The 24,481-nt window shown below is 40.9% G+C and overlaps 1 long non-coding RNA gene across 1 annotated transcript in view; it reads left to right on the forward strand.

Annotated features, from left to right (window-relative positions):
* Positions 1-24,481, forward strand: part of LOC149468318 (uncharacterized) — a 137,702-nt gene that overhangs the window by 5,313 nt on the left and 107,908 nt on the right. Inside the window, exon 2 of the long non-coding RNA XR_016311766.1 lies at positions 7,070-7,153. This is a non-coding gene — a long non-coding RNA (uncharacterized LOC149468318). The remainder of the gene's footprint in view (positions 1-7,069; positions 7,154-24,481) is intronic.

Here is a 24,481-nt window from a genome sequence, read left to right on the forward strand (position 1 = left end):
CTGCTCTATCCTTACTCAGTCCTTCTCAGGCCTTATGCTTATTCAGTTTTTCTGCTCAGTCCTTACGCTCATTCAATTTGTCTGCTCAGTTCTTGCGCTCATTCAGTTTGTCTACCAGTCCTTGCACTCATTCAGTGCGTCTGCCCAGTCCTTGCACTCATTTAGTTTGTTTGCTTAGTCCTCATGTTCATTTGTTTTGTCTGCTCCTTGCTTTCCTTCATTTTGTGTGCTTAGTCCCTGCACTCTTTCAGGTTGTCCTCCCAGTCTTTGCGACCATTCAGCCTGTCTGCACAGTTTTTCCACTTCGTCAGTTTGTCTGCTCTGTCATTTCACTATCTCAGTTTCTCTGCTCTGTCCATGCACTCATTTGTCTGCTCTATCCTTGCATTTATTCCCTACACTTAAATATTCTTAGCAAACCTTTGCTTAGAAACAGGGAACCATAGTTCTCATAACCTGTTCTGCGGGGCTGAGAGGGGGAGGGAGCTTAGTACTGGGGGTGGGAGTAGGAGGGCGCTCTGTTCTGGGGTGGGGTAGGGGGGACGGGTGGTAGTTCTGTACTGGGGGTGGGAGGGAGGGGGAACTCAGTACTGGGTGGGAGGAGAAGGAAGCTTTGCTCTGGGAGGGTCTAGGGGATGATGGGCCTCCGTTCTTGGGGTGAGAGTAGTGTGGAAATCTGTTCTGGGGGGCTAGGGGTGGGGGAGCTCTGTACCAGGGTTTAAGAAGAGAAGAGGAGTACAGCCCCCTATAGGTGAACTCTGTATTGAGGTTGCTAGTGGGTGGGGGAGCTCTGTTCTGGGGGGGCTAGGGGTTGAAGGGTAGCTCTGTACTGGGGGTGGGAGGACCTCTGTACTGGAGGTAGTAAAATGAGAGAGCTCTGCTCTGTTCTCTATTAGATGGAGGGGAACTCTGTACTGGGGTGGGAGGAGCTTTGTACTTGGGGATGGGAGGAGGGAGCTTTATTCTAGGGAGCTATGGGGCGAAGGGGAGCTCTGTAATGGATAGGTGGAAATAGAGGGCAAATCTGTTTTGGGGGGCTAGAGGTGGGAGGAGCTCTGTACTGGGGGGTTTGAAGGGGAGCTCTGTACTGTTGTGAGGGCTGGGGGGGGGGCTCTGTACTGGGGGTTGGGAGGAGGTGGGCTCTGTACTGTTGTAGGGGTAGGGGGTGGGAGGAGCTCTGTACATGGGTGTGGGAGGAGACGGGAGTTCCGAACAGGAAGATTACAGAAGCAGGTGGGGGAGGGGTGGTGGTGATTCGAACAGGTGAATTACAACAAAATGAAGAGGCATCAACACAAGGGGCACATCTTACTGACTGTAAATTATGTCCCTTGTGTTGATTTTTCATTTTTTTTAATTTGTTTTTATTTATTATGGCTGCCAAATAAAATTTGGTACAATCTCCCCAGGGGAGTGCCCTGCCCACTATGCCATTTGTTTGACAACCAGTCAGCTATTATCCTAGAAGAGTAACATTCTGCAAGGGGGAGGAGGGACTGGGCAGATCACTTTGACACAGTTGGCCAGCTTGAACATATATTTCTATATATGCAAACTAAGAATCCCTGTTTTTAAGCAAAGGTTTGCTAAGAATATGTAAGGGTAGGAAAGAAATACAAGGGTAGAGAAGACAAAAGGGATGGGGGGAACTCTGTACTGGGGGGTTGGAGGAGAGAGGAGCTCTGTTCTAGGAAGGCTAGTTGGTGGTGGAGCTCTGTTCTGGGGGGAGGAGGGGGAGCTATGTACTGGGAGGTGGGAGGACAAGGGAGCTCTGTTCTAGAGGTTGGGGGGAGCTCTGTACTGGAGCAGTGGGAAGACAGGGGAGCTCTGAAATAGGATGTGGGCTAGGGAGTGAGAGGAGCTGTGTACTGGGGGAGTGGGAGGATGGGGTGCTTTGTTCTATGGGGCTAGGGTGAGCTCTTTCCTTGGGTGACTAGGGGTACGGGGAGCTCTGTACTGGGGGTTGGGAGGAGGAGATAGCTCTTTACTGGGGCTGTGGGAGGACAGGGGAGTTCTGTATTGGAATATGGGAGTGAGAGGAGTTGTGTACTTGTGTAGTGGGAGGAGGGGATGCTCTGTTCTGGGCGGCAAAGGGGTGGTTGGAGCTCTGGGGTGGTTATGGGGTGGGGGAAGCTCTGTTTTAGGGGGGGGGTTGGGAGGGGGAGCTCTGTACTGGGTGAAAGGGTAGGGGGAGCTCTTTTCTGGAAGGGCTGGGGGGTGGGGGGAGCTCTGTACTGAGGAGGTGGGAAGAACTCTGTACTGAGATGTGGGCTAGGGAGTGGGGGGAGCTTTGTACTGGGAGAGGAGGGGGTGCTCTGTTCTTAGGGGGTAGGGGGAGCTCTATTCTGGTAGGGTAGAAGGAGGAAGAGCTCTGTACTGGGGGGGGGGGGGGGGTGGGAGAAGTTCTGTATTTGGGGGTCTAGGGGATGGGGGAGCTCGGTTTTGGGTGGGTGGGAGATGGGGAACTCTGTACTGGGAGAACTCTATTCTAAGGGGTGAGGGTGAACTCTGTATTGGGGCAGTGGGAGGAAGGGGAGCTCTGTACTGGGGTGTAGGCTAGGGAGTGGGGAGAGCTCTGTATTAGGGGTATTAGGGGAGGAAGGGGGTGCTCTGTTCTGGGGGAGAGCTCTGTACTGGGGGGTGGGAGGAGGGGGGAGTGCTGTACTGGGGTGGAGGCTAGGGAGTGGGGGGAGCTCTGTACTGGTGGGTGGGAGGAAAGGGGAGCTCTGTTCTGGTGGGGGAGGAGCACTGTACTGCAATGGGGAGTGGGAGGAGCTCTTTATGGGGGCTGGGAGGAAGGGGGAGCTCTGTACTCGGGGGAGGATGGGGTGAGTTTTTTAGTGAGGAAGGGGGGATCAGAGTTGAGGAAAGAGCTCTGTACTGGGGGTGGGGAAGGAGCTTGAGGTGATAATTCATCCAGTGGCACCACCCTCAGAGGGACAATTTTTTTCTTTGAGTGACACCAGCAATGCAGGGGCTTTTTTTTCTTTCAGTGACACCACCAACCCAGGGTCATTTTTCCTTTGCTACATATGTGTGCACCTATTTAAAAATTTTCATGTGTACTATTTCATTGCATGCCACAAGCATAACAAATATTTTATCACTCGCCACTGTTGTCCCTGTCTTCTTCTCCACCCAATGGGATGGGCGGGGCACAGTTTCCCATCTTCACCCTAGGCACTGATTGACCTTTTCCCTGCACTACTACTAAATGTAAGTTATGTTTCTGTGTTGATTTTTCTTTTGGCTGTACTTGGGCTTTAAAGGGAAACATTAAGAATGCAAAATTATTTTAAATAACATGACTGGGGGATGCCCTTAAGCTGAATGTGAAGTGGAACAGAAAACTAAAAGTGGTTTAAATTGCTGGTAAGTGACAGTTGCCCTATTTGGGTCTGCTATAAATGGTAATAGGATATTCAATGCAAAAAAAACCCCAAAAACATGGTGTCCCCCAAAAATCCTTACCAGACTATTATTTTAGCTTGCAGCCTGACAGCCTCCTCCCCTCCTTCTCTTCCTGAACTATACCAGGCAACATGTCCTCAGCAGGGGAGGGTACCTTGTGTGTGTGTGTGATCTCTGACAAAGCTCCTTGTCCTCGTTTTGATAAGGATAAGCATCTCTTCTCCTCTGCCCTGGCATGGTGGCTGTAGGGGTCTGTGGGTGTGGGAGCTTATTGGAATCTGGAAGCTCCCTTTAAAATAAGGAGCCCCAGAATACTTTTACAACTCTACAACTCGGAGTAGTTAATACATTTTTCACAAGACTTTTATTAAAAAAAATAAATAAAAAGCCCCAAATTCCCAGAGTGTTCTGCAGAAATTGTCATGTTTAGCAGCATAATAATACTGCTACTAAGTATGATTTTCTCACACAGCCAGAGGTTCAGGCCCAGCGAACTCCCAATCCCCTCATTAATTCAGCCGTTTGGTTGAACTCTGAACATCTAAAAATTTGGTCCACTAGTTTGGCCTGAACCTGAGACCATTCTTCTTCCTTGTGTTGTTTCTCCCTTCATCTTTCTGAGCATTTATCTTTGCGTTTTATATCTGTTTTTTTTTTTTTGATACAGTAAGTAAAGTTAGAATGTTCTAACTATATCTAATAGAAGCTTATTTATAAAGTAGTCTTTGATTCAGCTAGAGATGGTAAGGCTTAAAATATCAGATACCAATATTGGATATTAGCAATAACCTAAATGCTTATTAAAATCTATATATAAAATAACCTTTGAAAGAGATCCTCTTTTCCTCAAAGAGATGTGGAGTGCTCCTGGTAAGGAGGAGTGTGGTGGGAATTTGGATGGACTGTGTATGTTTCATAAAACAGAGGAGAATAGGGAGTGCTAGAATATAGACCCAAGCTAATGTAGAAATGATATGGACAAATAAATTATATAAATGAGAGTCCAAACATATGAATAGGGACTTGTGGGTGTGTTACTTTCCTAAATGGGAAGCTCAAGGATGGGTGAATGTGGATCTTGGAGGTGGAGGCAGGCAGCTGTCAGAGCTTGAAGTGACTCTAGTACACAGATAAGGAGAGAGAGAACAGAGCGGCGCTACTCTAAGTGTAGATTGTTTAAAAGCAGGCAAATTTAATGAATAAAACACTCACAATTGTGAAGTAAAAACAGGCATGTCTGGGTAAGTGGGTTCATGCAGTCTGGTGATAGTGTGGTGTCGTATGCGATCCTCTTCCTCGTCCCTGCCACTCCGGTGGATTCCAGGGCTAGGGAGGTAACAGGGAAGCTCTGGGTTGAGACGTCACCCGGGACCGGAAATCCACATATGGCATGCACGCTCCTTCCTCAGGCCAATCTGTCAGCCACCATAAGTGAGGCTTATATGGACAGTGAGAGCAGGCACAGCATGAAACCAGCGGGCTCGCCTACACTGCAGCAAGCTGATGGAAAGTAACATATGCACTCAGGCGGCCTAATGGTAGTGGTATATATGGCTATAGACATGCAACAATAACATTCTAATAAAAGGATATTTGCAGTACTTTACTTGCAATTGATGTTTTCTTTCAGAGAGATGTAGCCAAAAAATAAGCTTTCATTAAAGGGCGATATCATTAACAAAAGAAAGGGGCTGTAAGCATGACAGACCATAAGGGTCCATTTGAGTTTTCCCCCAGTAGAAAAGACCCAGCAGCACCTGGAATGTTTGGCTCCTTCAACTGGATTCTCCTCTTCTAGATTCTCTTCTGCAATTCTCTGGCTGACTTTTCTGGTCTGGTCTTCCAATGCAGGAACAGCTCAGGAAGTCTATGAAGTCTATGATGTTCTAAAGCATCAGGGGGGTCTGGGAGGAAGAGGGTGGATGTCTCAGTCACCCCATTCAAGTGAGGATATAGTTGGTGTACCTCCACACGTAGCCCCTATTAGCAGCCTTCTGGCTCTCCCTGTCCTCGGTGCCGCCAGCACTGAGTGTATGTTTCCACCTGCCATTTTTTTCAAGCGAATAGAGCTTTATTTTGGTGGTATTTAATCACCGAGGTTTTTATTTTTTTCTAAATAAACAAAAAAAAAGAAACATTTTAAAAAAACACGTTTTTCTTCATTTCTGTTATAACATTTTGCAAATAAATAATCTTTCTTCATAAATTTATGTCATAATGTATTCTGCTACATTTCTTTGGTGAAAATAACCCAAATCAGTATTCATTATTTAGTCTGTAGGAAAGTTATAGAGTCCACAAACAATGGTACTGTATATACTGTATATCTGACAATCAATCAATCCTGATGTACTGATGGCTAGTCTAATTTCTTGAGGCCCAAAAACACCAGGATAGTACAAATACCCCCCAAATTACCTATTTTTGGAAAATAGACAGTCCAAGGTATTTAATGGGAGGCATGGCGAGTTTTTTGAAGTTGTAATGTTTGTCACAATTTTTTGGAAAATGAAGAAATAAAAAAAAAATTTACAATTTTATTTTTACTTATTTTCACCAGTCCAGTCCAGTGTTATCATATAACTGGTGTGGCAGTGGTCAGTGACTCTTGGTGATTGGTGCCAGTATGTAAAAAAAAAGAGAATAAGATTTATTTTTTCAATCTTTTCTATTTTTTTTTTTTTTTATTACTTTTTTTCTACTATTTTTTTTTCAACACACTGTGACCAGAGCAATACAATGTTACCATAGTACTACTCTGTGCAAGTGATCAGGATTTTTTCTTTTTTTACACACTATGATTGATAATACCAGTGTATTTCATTGATATTAGAAACCATTTTCACTGAATGAAACTGATTCATTCAGTCTTTTGTTTTTATTTGCTGTGATTGTGCATTGTACATATGGGCTGTGATTAGCCCTGTCTGTACCATGTGACCGCTGTGACCAATCACAACTAACAACTCAATTGTATACAAGGATGGCATGAAACCAAGCCATCCATTGTATACAATTGTCATGTGATCTGCTGGGATTGGTTACAGAGATCACATGACACTGGCAGTGGGCCGCTGTAGTGATCTGTCATTAGCGTGAGTGGCACCTTCTGACACAACGTCATATGATGCCCATTCTGAAGGAGGAGTGTCCCGCCCAGCCATCAATCTGCTATAAGACAGGTAGGAAGGTGTTAAATTGACAGGACTAATCTGTGTACCACATGAGCACATAGACAGTGTGTGGGAGCCAGAATTATTGTTGGTTGGTAGGGGATCAAATATTTATTTTACTCACTGAACTGCAACCCAATTTATAAGATTTCTATCATGTGTTTTTTCTGGATTTTTGGTTGATATTCTGTCTCTATCATTTACAATACACCTATGATAAAAATTATAGACCCTTCATTTCTTTGTAAGTGGGCAAAAGTACAAAATCTGAAGGGAAACAACAAATTATTTCCCCCTCTATAGGGTTTGTGAGAGGTTGTTCTCTATGCCAACTGTTTGAATTTGCAGTATATTTCTTGATCCTGTTCAACTATTTGCAGTTCAGTTTTTGCTATTGTTTAATTTGCTGTTTCATTACTATTGTTCATATCTCTTTGGCCGTTGGAGTACTAAGTATACATTTGCAATAAATATTTCCCACCCAGCCAGTTGTTCCAGAGTGCGTGGAGCTATTAGCAAAGCTGGGGGCACAGGAACAGGAGATCCAAGAAACAACAGCTCCTTTAGGGGTAAGTGTTACAAATAAACATTATGTGTGCTTTTAGACCAAAATAATATATTGAAGAATGTTTTTTCATAACATGAAAACCGCATTGGAGACTGAGGTGTCTGCTTGTAAGCTTAAAATACAATAGACTTCTTCTGTAGACACTGGTCAGATTCCTAAATAGATATAATTAATATATCTACACAAGAAAGTAAATGCATTTAAACTTTCACTGGTCCATCTTTAAAAAAATATATACAGTACATGCACCAACAATGAATTAATATTTTGTGCATTTATTACATTTTTGCATTCAATCAAACAGTTATTAACTCTCACTATCCTATAATATCAAAGTTCAAGATGTTCAGAAATTCTTCTAACGATCTCCCATGTGCATGTACCTCAAAAAAAAGGAAATAATATATAGTGCATTATCCTTTATATAATATAAACTTAATTCATCTCCCACAATCCAGTGTTCCTTATGTTTTGTCCCTGGATGGAGTAAAGTGCCTGGAAACAGTGGGATCAGCAATCCAGGGAGGATTGTGGAGATCATTCATCCTGAGAAAGCTGTTGGATTGATATAAGCACGTGTTTTCTGAAATGTTGGTAAGGGTACCCTTACTATGAATAGAAGTGCACACCAGTTTGCAATTATATCTTTCTGTGTGTGGGATTGAAGGGTGATTCACACACACAGTGTTTTCACTGATTATTTCACTATTTTCACCGTTTTTTTCCACCATTATCACTATTTGTCACTGGATTGTGGGAGATGAATTAAGTTTATATTATATAAAGGATAATACACTATATATTATTTCCTTTTTTTTGAGGTACATGCACATGGGAGATCGTTAGAAGAATTTCTGAACATCTTGAACTTTGATATTATAGGATAGTGAGAGTTAATAACTGTTTGATGGACTGATTGATGGACTTCACAGTTTTTATTTAAAGTTTGTTTATAACACTTTTACATATATAAATCTGTTACACCTTCAGGGGAAGGTGTTGTTTGTGTTAAGGGTTATTGTTTATCACATTTATTTAGGAGGTGGTTTTTGTTAAAATATTTTTGCATTCAAGCCAGAATAACATTAGAACCAGGATCAGTGCATCACAGGTTCAAAGCACGTGCTCCTGCATTGTTTACCTCTAGCCACAGATCCATTTGGATGACTCTAGTCTGCTGAGTCCTTCTGCCATGATTTTGATTCAGTGATCCCTATGAATGGATGATGCAGCTATGTGAGCAAAGAGAATTCCCCAAGAAGGGATGGGGTATGCATCTATGTTTCATGTTATACCCTAAGTATAGGTATAGCATGAAGTATGGTCCAAGCAGTGTCCATGCTTTTAACTCTCTCTTTGGTGTGCTTTATCAAATGAGAAATTTTTTAATATATGACTACATATTTCCGTCATACTTACTGAGTGTTTCCACAAGCAAACGTTTCTCTGGCCTATGTATTTCTTTAATAAAACAACCTTATTTAATTAGTAGTGGAATATCTACTCAACGTCTTAAATGCATCCTCTAAGTCAATGAATTCCACTTATAAAACATTTGAATGACCTAACTTAACCTGTAGCTTTGAGGCACTCTTCCCCCACTCACATCCACTCAGGTGTTCATTCTATAGTGTGCAGTTATTGTAGATGAGGTCATTCAGTTTCTTTCTCAAACTGAATGGAATTCCTCCCAGTTGTAGTGGAAGCAGTACGCTAAGCCTTCCGGCAGCAGAATTACAGAGGACTGCACACACTGACCTAGACACTCCAATTTTTGTTCACAAATATCTTAGAGTAAGAGACAGAAGAGCTCTTCAGCTGACTAATAAATATTATTACCTAGTCACCATTGCCTTGGTAAGGACATGTACTCACAAGTGTCTCCATTAGAGCCTCAGGCTACCCAAGTGTGTGTTTCACTCTACAGGACACACGTCTGAAATGAGCCCACCTGAGAGATTGAAGGTCTCTCTGGAAATTACAGGTGTCAGTTCTCACTGTCAATTTGCTGTGGGTCGTTAGTTTTCAGTACCAAGATTTCAGACCTGCTAATTTCTGGTAAGCTGCACAAACTAAGGCAACGTTAGGGATTTGATTTTGTATTGGGTTCAATTTATGGGAGGTAATATTTAAAGTGAACATGTGAAGAGGAAAATGTAGGAGCAGCCATTGCTGATGTGCAGGCTCCATGGCCCTCCAAAACTCTCATCTTGCATGCTTGTTCAATGTTATTAACTGACTTTGTAATAAAGTCAGGAGAAGGCTGACAACACTGGAGTTTTTCAACTATGATTTGCATAATTATTAATATTATGAAATATTTACAGGGGTTAGACAAAAAATGGAAATACTACATGATTTGCAGTTTGTGTGAAAGTGACAACATGTTTTGCATTGAAAGCAGAAGTGATGTAACATTATTTTGCTTCTGCTGTGTGATGAGACACCTAGCTAACAGATGGGAAGCCTCACTTTCGTTATTCACTGCGTGCATGATATTGAGTCATGTTAGAGCTTACTGAGCTTCAAAGAGGCCACATTGTTGGTGCCGGATTAGCTGGTACCTCTGTGACTGAAATTGCCAATTTATTTGGTGTGTTGCAGGGTACAGTATCAAACATTATGATAGCGTATACAGTTTCTAGAAAAACATCGTCTGAGAAGCATAAAGGTGTTTGACATGGTTAACTGATCGAAAGAGACAAAAGGACGTTGTGCAGGATTGTGACCTGACATAAAAATACAAGTGCTGCCAAACTGACTGCAGGGCTCAAGCTCAATCCTGTGAAGACTGAGATTGAGCTCTGCAGTCACTTTTGCAGTCCACCATAGACAGTTTTCAAATTACAAATGAGGTGGATGAAGGAATCCCCTCGCCGAGACAATGTCGGGTCTTGCTGTCAGAGTACACGGATTAAAGGCTGCAGCAGTTTGGCTGCTGCCGCTAATCGAGACAAGTTTTCCAACATGTCCCCTCAGCAGAAGTCAATCAAACAATAAATGTCTGTGAAGCAGGCCACACACTGATCGAAATTTGTCCAGTTCTGATCAGTGTATGGCTAGGTGGCTCAGGTAGATATAGTAGACAGTAGAAGTCCTATCAGTGATGTCTTCTGTGTGCTGTGTGTGTTAACAGCTTCCTGCCTACAATCTGGTTAAGGTTGCTAGCTGTCAAACCCCACTGTCACTGATAGCTTTGGTCCCCACAAACAATTGGAAGCTAATCAGACTAATCCCTGGCCATGTGAACTATGACCACATGCATGCTGATCACACACATACCAAGGCTTCAATCAAAAAATAAAAGTTTCAGCTTGCAGAGCTGTAGTCCAATCAACCAACTCATACTGACGCTGCTAAATTTGCCCTGGGCATCTAGGCTTCAGTGATCTCAGGGCACAAAGGGGTTAATAGCTGCTGGGCTGAGGACTACGTAAACAACATCCTGTCCATCCAAAGGAATGAATGACAAGAATCTGTGTGAACTATCTCCATGTCTCAGGGCAAGACTGAGCAGGGATTTTAAAATGTAATTAAATTATTTTATTATTATTTTTTAATGTTAATGTTTAATTCTTTTTTTTTTCTTATTATTAGAAATTAGAAATGCAATGTTGCAATGAGTTTAAATTAATATGTATATCTAATTATTTGCAATAGTTAACCTTTTCTACAAGAATTAATTTATAACAATGTTTGGCATATGGTATGATTCTCACAATGTGTATGACTATATAATGTTTAAAAGCTGTCAGCACTGTCAAACCAGTTAAAGGAAAATTCTAGGCAACAAGTGTGAGCTACGTAGGTTATACAGCAAACACTGCAACTGTACTAAAATTAATTTATTTTGAAGGAATATGTAGTGGCTTTGTTCTTATTTCTTTCTAATTTTTTTATTCAGGTAAATACTACCTGTTAGATATGATTATGATGTCATATTAAGCCTGCAGGTGGAGCTTTAGTCTCTGTTCACATTTTCCAGTTCCTCCCTATTGTTTACAGAGCTCAATACCTCTAGCTGTAATTCACACACATAAATGAATGATTAGAGCAATGACTGCACTGCAATACATCCAGTGGAGCCCAGAGGAGGCATTCAGGGTCTTTTAGACCATGCATGTCTCATTCAAGAGAACCTGTCACCTAAAAATCATCACATAGGGGACTTTGTGTCCCCTAAGTGATGAAAAAAAAAAGTTTTAATATAAAAAATAAAGTTATACCCAAGCACATAACACCCCCCCATAAAATTTTGAGGCCCCCCACCCCCAAATATATACACGTACGAACCCAAACATACTCGTCGGGGTCGCCTACGTGTGAAAACATTGATTGCGATATACATGTTATATATCGATGCGCACGCCAGAGTGAGAGCAATAATTCTAGCACAAGACCTCCTCCATAACACTAAACTGATGACCTGCAAAGGCTTTTGAAGCGTTGTCTATAGAAAATATAGGGTACTGAAGTTTGTCGCCATTTCATAGGTGCTCACAAATTTAAGGTTTGGCATGTTGGGTATTCTTGGCACAACCTCCTCTTTTATATTTTACCAAAAATGTGAGTAGGTTATTGCGTTTGCCCTTAAATTGGAGGTTTTGTGTAATCTTCAGTTCTAAAATAATTTTTTAATCATGTATGCAAAAAAATGCAAAAACGGCTCTGGCAGCAAAAGGGCTAATACTTACTTCTACTGCCCTCCAGCCATTTATTAAAGAGAAATCACTGCCTGAACAACCTTCAGGAGCCAACATTTTCAGGAATGGTAAACTTCTCCTGCTGCACTCCGTTTTTCCTTCTACTGGCTCTACATCACTATGGTACACATGTAGGAGACAGTTGACCAAACCTATGGTGGAGTAGAACGTAAATGCTCCTGGAAGTGTCAGATTGTAAAGATTCTTAAAGCAGCAATTCCTTGGGTGGTGCCAGGTGGTGCTGATGACAGGAGAGGGAAAACAATCTTTTTATTACAGATGCTGCATTTTTTTACACATTTTTATTTTGACAACAGAGTTGCTTTGTTCTTGTACAACAAAGATCATGCAGTATATTTGCAATATAGAAAATACATTTTTAAAATGTATACAATTATAAAAGGAATGAGCATTTAAAAAATAAATTAACCCAATGCAATTATAGTTTATTTATGTAAGCAGTTAAATGTATTCTGCAAGGTGCATATAGAAAGCAAACGGTTTAAAACTGACAACACAGCCAAAATGTCTGTGAACATAGTCTTTCTCTACTGGGAGCACATAGCTGCTGACATTCTCTACAGCTGAACGGCAGCTACCACTGGCAGTCCTAACCTTTTGAAAAATGTGATCCTATTGTGCAAATGGGGGAACATGTACATAAGCATGCACTGTAAAGACTTAATTCGTTAACATCTGTGGACCCAGCAACTGGGATTTTGGCCAATTCATTTAATACACCTGTCGGTATGTCTGTGATGTTTCTCATTTATCCAGATCATGGTATGTCTGCATTGTATAAATGTTGGGGTAATTTATTGACACTCATTATTACTGAAGAAATGGCTTGGATGAGCTACAAAATGTCTTCAACATTTCAGAACAAGTCTAGTTGACTATACCACAGCCCTCCAGGAAAACAGTATTTTCAGACAAGGCCAGAAATGGCAATCCTTATATTCCTTTCATGACAGGTGTACTTTAAGCAAAAAGAAGAAATTCTTTAATAAAAATCACTTTATTGTTTGTAAGGCTATTAACATGGTATTCATTTTTGTACAGGAGCATAAAATGCACTATATAGATTTCTATAATTCACTGATGTGGATTATGGATTTAATGATATAATCACTGTCTTTTTTTTACCATAAACTCCACTTTTTGTTTTAGTCTGGCTCTATGCTTCAGTGCTCACAAGAAACATATTTCAAATAGCAATTTAAATTGTAGTTATTCAGGAAATCCCACATTTATATGTGCTTATTTGTTAACCTTTTCCCCCATAATGTAAAGGAAAACAGTTAAGCCTAGGATAATAAGAGGAAGGGGATAACATTGGTTTTAATAATGGTTCACAGTTGCTGTTAGTTATGGTTCAGTGACTCTCCCTCCGTTGCTGCTTCCTACTTCAACTCTTTCTTATTTTCATTATTCACAGCACAACACCGCTTCTATGGTGAACACCAAGAAGGTAATATTATCACTGTAAGTGACCCATGAGTGTTTGCCACTGAACCATAATGAGGCATTTCCTTCTGCTTTTAAATGTGATGACTGAAAAGAATAATGTTATGCTAAAATATTTTTGTAAATACCGAATTTCCTCCCCTGTAACGAGGAGAAATTAAAGTAAATTGTTAATTCAGCTAATTGCAGCCAGTCACATATTAGGAAATGAAAGCAAATTAACCAATGCATACAGAATAAAGTAACATACTGTATGTCTTGCGCAGAGTGACAGGCTAAGCAGATACAGTATATTCAATACTTTAATGACAGTCGATAATACGATTCCATATCTTTTCTTGTAGCATCATTTATTGGTCATTTGTTGGTTCCCTGAACCAATATGTGTCAGTAACATCTCTTAGTCAAGTGAGCACTCTTCTCAGCTTCATCTGGCATATATACTCGTAGGAAAACATTATTTTCAGATATTGTTGCGATTAATACTTACCGGATAGCTAATTTAATAAATGGTCTTGGAGAAGTGGTATGTCTTGGAGAATCCAGTGGCAACATCTATGAACTCCAAAGTCACCACACTGCCTGAATTCTTTAAGGCCCCTTGAACACGGACATCATAATTTTCTGATGTTTACTCAGGAACTTGTGATGCCCGTGTCCAGGGGACCAAAAACTGTGTGTAAAGACCTGAGTAATGTAGAGTATAGGCAAGTGAAGGTGTGTAAGTGTATAGACGAGTAAAATTCTTCTTCGTTGCAGATTCTGTAATATACTCGTTTATACTCATGTAAACATTATAAACGAGTAGAGACGTGAGTAAATTACTGCTCTTAAATGAAAAATGTTCTATTTTTGCTTTACTGCTCCGTACTCAATGCTGTATTACCGATCTTTACTCACCTTTGTGCTGTGTCCCATAGACAACAATGCATCTCATTTCAGATCAGTAAAAAACTCTGCATTTTTTACTCCCGTGTGCAACAGGTCTAACAGTTATCACAATCAGCCAGTTGTATTTTTAATTATCTTATGTTATGTAGAATGAAATACAAGGGGACACAACACCCAAAGATTGGTGGATATACCTAAAACTACAAAAGTGAGGGAGCAAAATCAGGTACAGTGGATATAAAAAGTCTACACACCGCTGCTAAAATGTCAGGTTTCTGTGATGTAAAAAAATGAGACAAAGATAAATAATTTCAGAATTTTTTCCACCTTTAATGTAACCTATAAACTGTACAACTCAGTTGAACAACAAACTGAAATCTTTTAGGTGGAGGGAAGTAAAAATAATAAATTAAAATAACATGGTTGCATAAGTGTGCACACCCTTAAACTAATACTTTGTTGAAGCACCTTTTAATTTTATTACAGCACTCAGTCTTTTTGGGTATGAGCCTGTCAGCATGGCACATCTTGACCTGGCAAAATTTGCCCACTCTTCCTTGCAAAAACACTCTAAATCTGTCAGATTGTGAGGGCATCTTCTGTGCACAGCCCTCTCCAGATCACCCCACAGCTTTTCGATCGGATTCAGGTCTGAGCCATTCCAAAACTTTAATCTTCTGGTGAAGCCATTCCTTTGTTGATTTGGATGTATGCTTTGGGTCATTGTCATGCTGAAAGATGAAGTTTCTCTTCATGTACAGCCTTCTAACATAAGCCTGAAGGTATTGTGCTAATATTGACTGGTATTTGTAACTGTTCATAATTCCCTCTACCTTGACTAAGTCACAGTTCCAGCTGAAGAAAAACAGCCCCAAACCATGATGCTGCCACGACCATGCTTCACTGTGGGTATGGTGTTCTTTTGGTGATGTGCAGTGTTGTTTTTGTGCCAAACATATCTTTTGGAATTATGGCCAAAAAGTTCAACCTTGGTTTCATCAGACCATAACACATTTTCCCCACATGCTTTTGGGAGACTTCAGATGTGTTTTTGCTAATTTTAGCCGGGCTTGGATGTTTTTCTTCGTAAGAAAAGGCTTCTGTCTTGCCACCCCATACCCCAGACATATGAAGAATACAGGAGATTGTTGTCACATGTACCACACAGCCAGTACTTGCCAGATATTCCTGCAGCTCCTTTAATGTTGCCGTAGGCCTCTTGGCAGCCTCCCGGGCCAGTTTTTTTCTCGACTTTTTATAAATTTTGGAGGGACGTCCAGTTCTTGGTAATGTTGGCCATATCTTCTCCAGTTGATGATGAATATCTTCACTGTGTTCCATGATATATCTAATGCTTTGAAAATTCTTTTGTATCCTTCCCCTGACTGATACCTTTTAACAATGAGATCCCTCTGATGCTTTGTAAGCTCTTTGCTTTTGCTGTAGGATGCGACTAAGAAAATGTCAGGAACGACCTACTAGAACAACTGAACTTTATTTGGGGTTAATCAGAGGATGAGGTCAGGGTGGAGGATCCCCCCGCTCTTTTGCAGCTGCCAACAGAGATCTTGGGGGAGATGGACACAGGCACCCCTCCTAGAGTGATTCTGACACCACCTGGAGGAGCCGCTGCCAGACAAGTAAGAGCTTAGAGGACTGGTGCTTCCCCATTCCTGTCTCACTGTCTCACTGTCCCCCACCTGTCCCACTTCCCTCCCACATCCCATTTTCTCCCATCCGTCACACTGCCCCCTGTCATGCTGCCACACACCTGTTCCGATGCCCCCTCCTTTCCTGCAGCCCCACGCCTGTTCCGTTTCCCCCCTCCTGTCCCTCTGTCCCCCACATGTCCCACTACCCCCCTTCTGTCCCACTGCCCCTCACCTGTCCTGTTGTGCTCCTCCTGTCTCACTGCCCCTCACCTGTCCAACTGCACTCCTCCTGTCCTGCTGCTTCCCCTCCTATCCCGTTGCTCCCCCTCCTATCCCTTTGCCCCCCTCCTGTCCCGTGGCCACCGTCATGCTGCTCTCCACCTGTCCCCCTGCCTCCCCACCCATCATGCTGTCCCCTGTCATGCTGTCCCCAACCATGCAGCTCTCTATCACACTGTCACACTGCCCCCACCCATCCCGCTGTCCCCCATCATGCTGCCCTGCCCCTGTTATGTTGCTTCCTCTTGTCCTGCTACCCTCCCACCTGTCCCGATGGCCTACTCCTGTCCCAATGCCTCCCCATAATGCTGCCCCCCCTCCTGTCCCGCTGCCCCCTGTGGCATACACTGGTCTGGTGACAATGGAACTGGTGTGGTGGTAATCGGAGATACTGACTGACTGCATTATTTGGGCATGTTCACACATGAAGTTGGGGGGCGATTGAGCTGCAGATTTACCACTCTTCAACCGCTACCCCATTTAACTATTGAGGCAGCGGTTGGGGGTGTACACATGCTACGGCTGTGATGCTTTGCAGCTGTAGCAAAAATTTTACTCTTCGTACGCCTGCCCATTGCAACCCAATCAAGTGAATATTTGTGCAAGGCCCAAGGGGTTAAAGCAGGAGGTGCAATGCCTCCTCACTACCTGTCAAGAGAGTCAAAGCAGTTGATACAATGCATCCTCGCTACCTGTCAAATGCTCTATGAAGAGCAATCCGAACAATCCCAAGGGCAGTGCCCAATCCCCATCCCCCCCCATGTTATTTTTTTTTTGTTACAAACCTTTGCCTATTAACTTAGAAAAGCTGCATTTTAATTTGACAGATGCAGGTCCTATTGATTTCACTGGGGTTTGGGTCCGGCATCTAAACTTCTTTGAAGTCCACTGAATCCTGCTCAAACTGAACCCAGGGCAGTTCGACTCATCCCTGATAACGGCTAGTTAGAGTCCAGGAAATTTAATTCAGCACAGTGAATTCTGATTGTTAGTATGGGATACCTCAGTTTACACACTGATTGTGTTTACTTCAAGGATTGTAGTGGTGTTTAACCTTCTACACGTGATCTCCCATAGGGTTTTGGATGAAACATGGCCCAAACTATGATTTCATTTTAGTAGTAAAGACAGATAAAATAAAAAGTGTGTCAAACATATTAATCCAACATAACTTGCAGTAACAAGTACAATAAATATGTATAATAATAAATTAGATAATTAAAAACAGACTAAATCATTCTGAAGGTGTGCTGAAATCAATATCTCTCAAAACGAATGCACTTACAGTATGGTGAATTTCAAAATTCACTTATTATTGTGCATTTCGTGATATTTGTCCTACTTCTTTTTTAGAAGCTTGGTGTTTTGTTTTCCTTCCAGAGAGCTTATCGTTTGAATTTCATTTGTTCCTTCACTAGAGTAAGGTTATAAGAAAAATCACTGCATGTTGGTTGGTACATCTGAAATGTCCCTGAAAATAAACAAAGGCAACATTTCCATTACCATTCTAAATCTTGAAAATTCACCAGTGGAGAGTGAGCAGCTTTAGGTGGACTGAACGTCCTAGACCCCAAGAAGTGCTGATTTTATGTGAGATAAGTGACATGGATAAAGCTACTTAGGCCAGCCATGGACAGATTGAAATTTGGCCGATTCAGCAGGGTCTGGCCGAATGTCGATCCATGTATGGGCAGGCTGGTTGTGCTAAAGTTGATCTATCAATCAACTTCAGTACAACTAGCCTGTTGGGGTTTTTTTTCGTTCAATCACTTCCAATGGCTATAGCAGCAGTGTTCAATGTATTCTGATGGCTGGAAAACCTTCCGCTGTCAGAATACAAAAGCTTCGCAAGAGGGAATCAGTGTTAATGGGGAATTAATCAATTTTCTTTCCTGCAACCTGTGGTTGAGTTACTCTAGGACTTTAACAAGTGCACCTACTTTAACTACTTGCCTACTGGGCACTTGTGTCCCCTTTGTGCCCAGGCCAATTTTCAGCTTTTAGTGCTGTTGCACTTTGAATGACAATTGCGTGGTCTTGCAACATTGTACCCATATGAAATTTGTATCATTTTTTCCCACACACATAGAGCTTTATTTTGGTGGCATTTAATTGCCACTGGGTTTTTTATTTTTTGCACTATAAACAAAAAAAGAGCAAAACATTTGAAAAAAAAAGTTTTTCTTTATTTCTATTATAACATTTTGCAAACGGGTGATTTTTCTCCTTCACTGATGTGCATTGATGAGGCTGCACTGATAGGCAGCACTGATGGGCACTGATAGGATAGACTGATGAGGTGGCACTGATGAGGAGGCACTGATGATGTTGCACTGATATGCAGCAATGATGGTCACTGATAGGCAGTACTAATGGGAACTGATAGGCAGCACTGATGGGCACTGATAGGCGGCACTGATGGGCTCTGACTGGCAGCATTGACTGATTGCACTGATAGGTGCAGCTGCTGGGGGCACTGATGGGTGGCACTGCTGGGCATTGGTTCGAGGCACTGCTGGGTACTGGTGGGTGGCACTGCTGGGTGACACTGCAGGGCACTGATCATTATTACCCTGATGATCAGTGCTGATCTGCTCTGTGATAGCTGCCTCTGTGACACCGTAAGGAAAGTGCTGCCGATAACGGGCAACTGTTTTTACTCTGTGATCTGGTATGGCATTGGACACAGCTGATCACGTGGTAAAAGACCGCTGTGATTGGCCTTGGCTACAAAAAGCGTTTACAAGCTGTGATACTTGCCAAAGGGGGCAGTACAAGATATTAACTGCAGGGTGCCCAAACTTTTGCAGACGCCATTTTTTTGTTTTCTGTTATTTTGAAAGTGTAAATGATGGAAATAAAATCTAACTTTTGTTGACATATTATAAGAATGTCTAATCTGTAATTTGATGCCTTTTGGAGATTTTTCCATCTTTCCTTGGCTTCTTTATGCACATTAATACAAATTTTTAGCTGGGGTGCCCAAACTTTCGATCCCCACTGTATATATATGGGTAATTATTATACAATTACTGCACGATTTATGGGACCCCTACTGTTTTGTTATGATGCTCGTAATCACATTGTATGCTGGTTCTGTAGCTGTCAGACTTGACTCAATATTGATATGACTGGCATTTTAAAAAAAAACACAGTATAAAAAAAAGATGGTGGTGGTTGGGTGGGGTGGGGGGTTGAAGGCACAAGTGGTTAGAGGGGAAACAAGAGTGTGGGGGGTATTGGGTGATTTGGTCGGGGGACAAACCCTTCAGCATGAACAGTAGGTATGCAAAACAGTAGGTATGCAAAAGAATGAGAGAATAGTTTTAAAATGTTGAGGATTCAAGAAGGCAATCCATGTAGTCCACATGCTGACATAAGTAGGGTACCTGTCGTGATGATGGGCTACCAATCCTTCTAAGTGCTGAAGGTAGGTTAGCTCAGTGTACCACTCAGCAATTGTGGAAGTAAAAGTCAATTTTCGGTGTCTTCGAATCACACTTCTGGCAGCAATTGTAGTAAAGCCTTTCTTGGCAGATGACATGGAACAATAGAATATTGTCTTGATGTAGCAATGATGATTTTTGCCATCAAAAGATAAAAGAAATCTCACTTTTGCTTTGTCTGAATGTTTCCACTTGAATTTTGGACGTTATGATATATAAACATGAAATGTGTCCAATTTGGTTGTTTATTTATGGCTAATATTGGGATGTGATAGGACAAGCTATCAGCTAAGGGAGGAGAAACATCACAACACTGATCTTCTTAGTTAAAGGCTGTGTGGGTAGAGGATGGCATGTCAGGAGAAGCCTGAACATGGCAGGAGAGCAGGCTGAGTTCCCAGCACAGCTAGAGAACTGACCACGGTGTGTTCACCTGTGTAGTGTGGTCAGTTTTTAATAAGAAAGCAGAGGGACTTGCAGAGACACCAGGGATTTCACACAAAAGAAGCAAAATAAAGTTCATGGTACAGCAGGAAAATATAAGGAATGTGATATGTTGGGTTTACATTTTCTTTAACATTCAAACATTTATTTATAACCAGAGACATACTGAGGTGGACTAAAAGGAACCAAAAAGCTCATTTGGATTGTGCTGAGCGTAGCTAGAGGCAGAAAGAGTTCTCTCAGTTTTCGGAAGTCCATTTACAACTGTCATTAGAAAGTTTCTTTCCTGAACGTGACAGACAATTATACACACTTACACATGCAAAACACATTCGTGCACAGTGAAAGAAATGTTCTAATGATGGGTGTACATTGACTTCTGAAAACTAAGAGAACCTTGTCTGCCTCTGGCTATGCTCAGCACAGCCTGAACGGAAACATGTCCTATTCAGATGCTCTCCAAGGCAAAATAGCACAGGTGTACACTTCAGGAGCCTTCAATAAATCCTAAAAGCAGCGGGTGGGAAGGCCATTCCAGCTACTGTTTAGTACTGCGCTTCTACATCAAGTCTGATATGTTTTTTTTTATACAACACCATATTGTGTGCTTTCTGTTCAGGTATACCTATGACACACTCTATTTGATATGGTACTTGTGAGGTGGCAACATCTAATAACTGAAAGTTCAGAATGGTCTCTACTGTTACAATAGGAGGAAATGGCAGATCTTGAATGAGCAAACTGAGGTGAAGCAGAACATGTTTTTCTCAGGAGCAGGGAGGCCTGGCTGTGTGAACACTTGTAACTTACAGATGTTTAGCACAATGCAGGGTTAAGTTATGTGAGCAAGGTCATGAGGAACACCTGGCTAAAATATCTTGCCATTCTTTAGGACAAAGGGCTGACACATTGTAGAAAAATAGTGATCCTACTGTGCAGAGAGGAAGGCAAGTTAACCTGTTACTGCTAAAATATTTAATCGGGTGCTTTTTAGCATTTGTTCAAAATATTTAATAGATATTTCAAGAGAAGATGCACCATGAAAAATTTATCTTAAAGTATTTTTTATTACGCAGCTCAAATTTTATAGTTAATGAGTTTCTGTGTTCACCTCAAGGGGTTTAATGCATGAAAATATGTGAAGTGAAATTGCAGTTGTTTGAAATTTGTATGAATTAATTTGTATGAATAAAAACGGATGGACGTTTTTTTCTGAAGTTTTGTTTTTAATAATTGTTTTCACTTGGTATCAAATCATGCTAACTTTTTGCAGTTTGTATAAAGAAGAAAACGAGATATTGAGAAAGAAATTTATTATCAGACACATAAGCCAGCACACAGCACAAAGTATATGTGTCTTAGAATACTTGGACAACATATACTCACTGGACTCTTACATAAACCTTGCTAGTACATGTTTGGACTCCCTTTTGCCTTCAGAACTGTCTCTTTTCTTTGTGGCATAGATGCAATAAGGTGTTGCAAATATTCCTCAGAGATTTTGGTCCATATTGACATGAGTTACTGTTGCCTTTCTATCATCTCAAACCAGTTTGCCCATTCTCCCCGAACCTCTGTCATCAACAAGGTTTTTTTGTCCACACAACTACTGCTCACTGGATATTTTCTCTTTTTCGGACCATTCTCTGTAAACCCTAGAGATGGTTGAGCATGAAAATCCCAGTAGATCAGCAGTTTTTGAAATACTCAGACAAGCCCATCTGGCACTAACAACCATACCATGTTCAAAGTTATTTAATTGCCTTTTTTCCCCATTCTGATGCTCGGTTTGAACTTCAGCAAGTCATATTCACTACGTGTACATGCCTAAATGCATTGAGTTGGTGCCATGTGATTTGGGTTACCAAGCAATTGAACAGGTTTACTTAATAAAGTGGACCATGAGTGTATGTTAAATAGCCAAGCATTATGCAACATTAAAGTGTAACTCCACTTTTGTTGAGAAAAAACCTTCCCCTGTAGGTAATCTATATACATTGCAAGGATTTTTTTTTTTTTTTTTGCTATTTTTTTCTCACAAATGTTAAGTTACCCTTTAAAGCTGCACTCCAGTTGCACCCCCCTCCCCAACAAGTGATACCTCCCACCCATCTAGCTTGTTGCTACAGCAATTTTTTTTTTAGAAACTACACACAAAGCCCCATATCTAGGGCTAGGCCCAGTCTTCTATCTTCCAAACTGTAGAGGGGTGAGGGTCCTTTTGCTGGTAGCTCATCTCTGGATGAAATGGACAGTTGCTATTGGCTATTTAAGGGTTGTTCTTTCAGGATGCAGACGACTGCATCAACTTGATTATGTCACAAGGAGGGGGAGTGGCATTGGAACAAGTTATTAGCAGGCTGAAATTTCCTATGATCCTCAGCTTCATCTAGTGGCCATAGTGCAGTATTTCCCAAACTACTCTATTTTTTATGAATGAATAACAATCAGCCTGTAGATGTATTAGAAGGAAAATACTAGATCTTGCTGATCCAATTTACCAGCAGTTTCACTAGATGAATAGCTATGCAAACTTTTTTAAAAAAAAATAAATATTGCCCTTACATCTTGGCAATTTCCTAAGCACAATATTGCATCAATATTCCCCTTCCTAACTAAGGAGTCCACAAATCCATGCCTCGTTATTTCTTGCCTCAACTATTTTAATATTCTTCTGTCTTTTATTCTGTTAAGAAAACCTTCCCATCACAATTTATTAGAAATGCTTCTGCAAGACTATCTCCTGCTAGTGTGTGATACCCTCCAAACAGATCACAGTTCTTCCTGCACTTATATTTCAAACCTCATACATATATATTCCTAAAACTACGTGCTCACTTTTTTTGTCCTCCTCAATTATAGCCCCATCTTATGGATGGCTCACAATTTTCTCCAGAGTGACTCTCTGCTCTGGGTTTTACTTGCTGTCTGTTTTAGACTTTTCTAATGTTTCTACACAGTTCCTTTAAAAGCCACCTATTCAAAACTGCCTATTCAGCTCCCCCTATATCTTAAAATTCATTACTGGGTAACTAGCTGGCATTCCCACTAGTCACTATAATTTCCCTTATCTCCACTGTATTCAATATTTACTTATTTCCTATTATTATAATGTCCAACTTGTGTAAAATGTAGGCAATGACAATACTGACATGGTTTCCAAATTTTTAAAGCTAACATATTCCCCAGAGAGCATCATTCAGAAATGTATCATTGAATGTGATTTCTGTGTGCCTTCATATGGCTTATATTATACAGTTGGAGCTCTGACCTTGCCCTTAGTAGTCTATTATACCACCTCTGTGTTGGTTATTGGATAATGGGTTGCTGGTTAGGAAACCGAGGCACACAGAAGACATTTTTTGCCTAGCAAAGGTAGGGCAGGCACTTTGGAAGATTTATCAGTTTTATACATTTTGTGTTACATCAGGTTCAGTTAAAATCTAAATTCATTAAGACAGGATACATTTAGTAAATTTGACCTCTCTTTGGCACTACTAGGTGTCTAGTTGAAAGGATGATGCTCCAAATGATGACTCCTGGGATTTTGAATGACACATGATTAGTTTTATGGATTGGTGCAGTTTGCACAGTGAATACAAATCCTTAGATAATGTAAAACAAAATAGTATTTGCTTAATGTTAAACTGTTAATTTGAAAGTTCACTGGGGATTTGGAAACCAATGGGATACAGAAAGAATCCACCAATTCATCTCTAAAGATTGACTATCATATAGGCAGAAATGTTAGTTAATTTAAATGTTCTTCCACAGTTTGCATTTCCAGCTTTGCACCTCTCATAAATGATGGAATTATCACAAAAACCCCCCAGCAGATTGACATAGTAAAGTATCTAAGATCAATTTAATCATAAAAAAGTAGGTAAATGTAAATGTAGCACCTATCTTTACAACTGACATCCACAATGGATCTTCTCATGCACCTTCAACTGTAATGGTTAATGTCATGCACTTACACATTTCCATGGGTGTGCCTCTTCATGTGAGTGAGTGACACCGGCTAAGACCATATACTTAGACATCTCCCATAGTAAACACCCTTGCCACACTTGTTTCTACAGTAAACTGGATGATGTATGCTTACATACAATATATACAGCATAATGAATTTTATTTATATATATATATATATATATATATATATGGATTGATTGATTTAACGATATAATGATAATATAATGATTTTTTCAAACAGTTTTTGTGTCATTTACATTACAATATTTATTTATTATTATTTATAATAATTCTGGGCTTAACTCAGATGTAAAGTAACTATGCAATATTTTTACTTATAAAATAAAGCTTTGTTCATTTTAAAGGCATGCAGAAAAGGGAGGCACAGTAGCGCATACAGTGACAGTGTCCTAGCTCATGCAATGGTCACAGCTCAATGCAGAGTAGACATTGGACAAAAAATGCAACAAAA

Source organism: Staurois parvus, unplaced genomic scaffold (genome assembly GCF_062004578.1).
Source record: "Staurois parvus isolate SC_StPar_1 unplaced genomic scaffold, SC_StPar_1.0 ptg000090l, whole genome shotgun sequence".
NCBI classification, from domain to species: Eukaryota; Metazoa; Chordata; class Amphibia; order Anura; family Ranidae; genus Staurois; species Staurois parvus.